Raw genomic sequence first — 4,110 nt, 5'->3', positions numbered from 1 at the left:
CCTGTTCCGTAGACTAGAAAGTCATGGATAACAAGCATGCCTCTGTATGTCACTTCAGGGGACCGTTAAAAATTAGAAGAATGCTGGAAAACGGGAGAAACATAATCAATACTGTGATTAATGGCTGTAATTTCACACAAACATCTGGGCAATTAAGTATGCTGTTTAGGAGGTGTTTCTCCCAGTGACTTGTGAAGGAATGAGTGAGTTTCAAATGCAACTTTACGTGGATAGATTGGATATTTCAGAGTAAGGACTTGGGAAGCTATCAGATCTTCACAGAAGCAGTCTTGTCTTTGGGACAATGTACACTGCAGCTCACCTCGGAAATGCCATTTCATTCCAAGTGGCTTGGCAGTGAAGTTACATTAGCAGTTCGCTTCTAGGAAATACACGTAGTGTTAATTCAGCTGAAAGTTTGAATTTTACAAAGATCACTGATTAGAATCTAACAGCCTGAGCAATCCCACACTAAATCAGATCAGTGGTGACCCAGTCCAGGAGTTTGTTTCGGGAGGTGGCACCACAAAGGACCTATCTTAATATCCTCTCAGGAGACCTGGGTTCAATCTAGTCTTTGATTGAACCTTGTGTGCAGCATTAGACACGTTGAGTACTTTATTCAGGTTTGTATGATGCCACCTTTCCAAATTCTCTCCTGCTCCTAACTTTCCTATCACTGTTAGCAACACCACCTTCGCCTGAAGGCTGAGACCTTAGCATTACCCTTGACTCCTCTCTTTCCTTCAACCTACATATTCAGTCAGGTCTATCTTTACAACAATATCTAGAGTCCACCCTTTCATCTCCATCATAACCGCTACAACCACCTATCATCTATCTCAACTACTGTATCTGCTTTCTTGCTGCCCTCTCTGTCTCCAGTCTCTCCTCTCTCCAGTCCATACTTCACTCTGTGCCCCAAATCATTTTTCAAAAACTTCATTTTGTGCAAATCTTCCCACACCTCAACACCTCCAATGGATGCCCATTCATATCTGCATCAAGCAGAAACTCCTGACCATCATCTTTAAGGCAGTCAGTCAACTCTCTCCCTGCAAAAATGATCATCCATTCTCACTACAGCCCAGCTTACACACATCACTCCTCTCAAATTAATCAACATACTGGGCCTCATTCTCATCTCTGTCATCATCACCCCTTGTTCATACCTTCTCTTTTGCCCTGAACTCCCACTTCCTTCACATCTGTCAGCCCTTTACTCTCCCCATCTTCAAATTTCCTTTATAAACAACTTCTACTCCAAAATATCTTTACTGGTTAGTCTTGTGTCTCCCTTCCACAATAATAATAATAATGGCATTTATTAAGCGTTTACTATGTGCAAAGCACTGTTCTAAGCACTGGGGAGGTTACAAGGTGATCAGGTTGTCCCACGGGGGGCTCACAGTTTTTAATCCCCATTTTACAGATGAGGTAACTGAGGCACAGAGAAGTTAAACCCAAAGTCACACAGCTGACAACTGGTGGAGCCAGGATTTGAACCGATGACCTCTGACTCCAAAGTCCATGCTCTTTCCACTGAGCCACACTGCTTCCTTATTTCTACTCTTGCAGTCACTTCATGACTTCCACATCACTTGAGTCCTCTCCCTTCCCTCTCTCTTCCAGTAAGACTTATGTACATAAAAGTGTCTGTTGGTTGTGGTACCATACTCTCCCAAGCACTTAGTACAGTGCTCTGCACACAGTAAGTGCTCAATAAGTACGATTTACTGACTGACACTTTTGCTTCCCCCTTCCTTCAATTCTTTAATGGTATCTGTCAAGTGCTTACTATGTGCCAGGAATTGTACTAAGCACAAGGGTAGGTACAAGCTAATTGGATTGGACACAGTCCCTGTCCCATAGTCTTAATAGTCTTAATCCCTATTTTACAGACGAGGCAACTGAGAGACAGAGAAGTTAAGTTTTAGTGTCTTCTCCACTAGATTGCAAGTCACTTGAGGGCAGGAATCATGTCTAACCCTATTGTTCTTTACAACAATCTCTAGAGTCTGCTAGTACAGTGCTATGCAAAAGCGTTCAATAAATACTATTGATTGATTGAGAATTACCTTGCTTCTCAGCTTTTTCGATTTTTTTTCTCTCCTCTCAAGACTCTATCCTGAGAACTTTGTTCTTCTCACTTCATACTCATTGCCTTGGGCTCATCTGTTGCCGTGGCTCAATCAATTACATCTCTAGGCAGATGATTCCCAATGCTGACTTTGCCAGTTGGCCTCTCAGTATTTTGCTGCTTTTCTCATCTCCAGGACACCTCCATCTAGATGGGTTCCAAGAATGAGCTCCTTATCTTCCTTCCCAAACCCTGTCCTCTCCCTGATTTTCCCATCACTGTAGATGGCACTACCGTCCTTCCCGTCTCACAAACCCACAACCCTCTTGTCATCCTTGACTCCACTCTCTCATTCACCTCACACATCCAGTCTGTCACCAAAACCTGCCAGTCTCATCTCCACAACATCGCCAAGATCCGCCCTTTCCTCTCCATCCAAACCACTACCTTGCTGGTTCAATCTCTCATCGTATCCTGACGATTACTGCATCAGCCTCTTTTCTGATCTCCCATCCTCCTGTCTCTCCCCACTTCAGTCTGAACATCACTCTGCTACCCAAATTATCTTTGTACAGAAATGCTCTGGGCATATCACTCCCCACCTCAAAAATCTCCAGTGGTTGCCTATCAACCTACGAATCAAGCAAAAACTCCTCAATCTCAGCTTCAAGGCTATCATCTGCCCCCTCCTACCTCACCTCCCTTCTCTCCTTCTACAGCCCAGCCTGAACACTCCGCTACTCTTCTGCTAACGTCCTCACTGTGCCTCGTTCTCACCTGTCCTGTCATCGACCCTTGGCCCAAGTCCTTCCTCTGGCCTGGAATGCCCTCCCTCCTCACATCTGCCGAACTAGCGGTCTTCCTTCCTTCAAAGCCCTACTGAGAGCTCACCTCCTCCAGGAGGCCTTCCCTGACTGAGTTCCCCCTTTTTTCCTCTTGTCTTCCCCTCTCCATTGCCCCCCTCCCTCCCTCTGCCCTACCCCCTTCCGCTCCCCACAGAACTTGTATATATTTCTACATATTTATTACTTTATGTTATTTGGACATATTTACTATATTTTATTAATGATGTGTATCTAGCTATAATTCTATTTATTCTGATGGTATTGACACCTATCTACTTGGTTTTTGTTTTTGTCTGTTCCCCCTGCCCCCCTTCTAGACTGTGAGCCTGTTGTTGGGTAGGGACCATCTCTATAGGTTGCCAATTTGTACTTCCCAAGCACTTAGTACAGTGCTCTGCACACAGTAAGTGCTCAATAAATATGATTGAATGAATGAATGAATTAATTAATTTCCTTCACCTCAATCATCAGCCTTCTCATCTCTGAATACTTTCTGACTGAATATTTTCAACTCCCCTATTCAGTCTGTCACCAAATTCCTGTCATTTTTTTCTCCACTTATTTCCAGGATCCACCCCTTCTCTCTATCCAAACAAACACCATACCAGTTCAGTCACTTATCATAAGGGACAGGGAGAAAAAGTATTTAATCTCCAATTTATAAGATGAGGAAATTGATTCATAGAGCAGTTATGTGACATATATTCCCTTAAGTGCATTCTACAATGTTCGGCACACAGCAAGTGATCAGTAGATGTGACTGATGGGCAGAGCTGAGTCTTCTGAGCAGTGTGGCTGAATGGAAAGAGCACAAGTTTGGGAGTCAGAGGACATGGGTTCTAATCTTGCTTCACCACTAATTAGCTGTGTGACTTTGGGCAAGTAACTTAACTTCTCTGTGCCTCAGTTACCTCATCTGTAAAATTGGGATTAAGACTGTGAGCCCCACCTGGGACAACTTGCTTACCTTGTCCAGTGCTTAGAACAGTTCTTGGCACATAGCACTTAACAAATACCATCATTATTATTATTATCATTATTATTCCCAGTCCTATGCTCTTTCCACTAGGCCTTGATGCTTCTTAGCTTGTACCTTTCCTTTCTGCCTGGAATTTCTTCTCCTTTCATAAACTCCATATCATAGTTCACTGTTCTGTCTCAAAAGCTCTTCTGAGATCATTTCTC

This window comes from Tachyglossus aculeatus, chromosome 4, assembly GCF_015852505.1.
Source record: "Tachyglossus aculeatus isolate mTacAcu1 chromosome 4, mTacAcu1.pri, whole genome shotgun sequence".
NCBI classification, from domain to species: domain Eukaryota; kingdom Metazoa; phylum Chordata; class Mammalia; order Monotremata; family Tachyglossidae; genus Tachyglossus; species Tachyglossus aculeatus.
Note: the sequence above shows the minus strand (reverse complement) of the source record.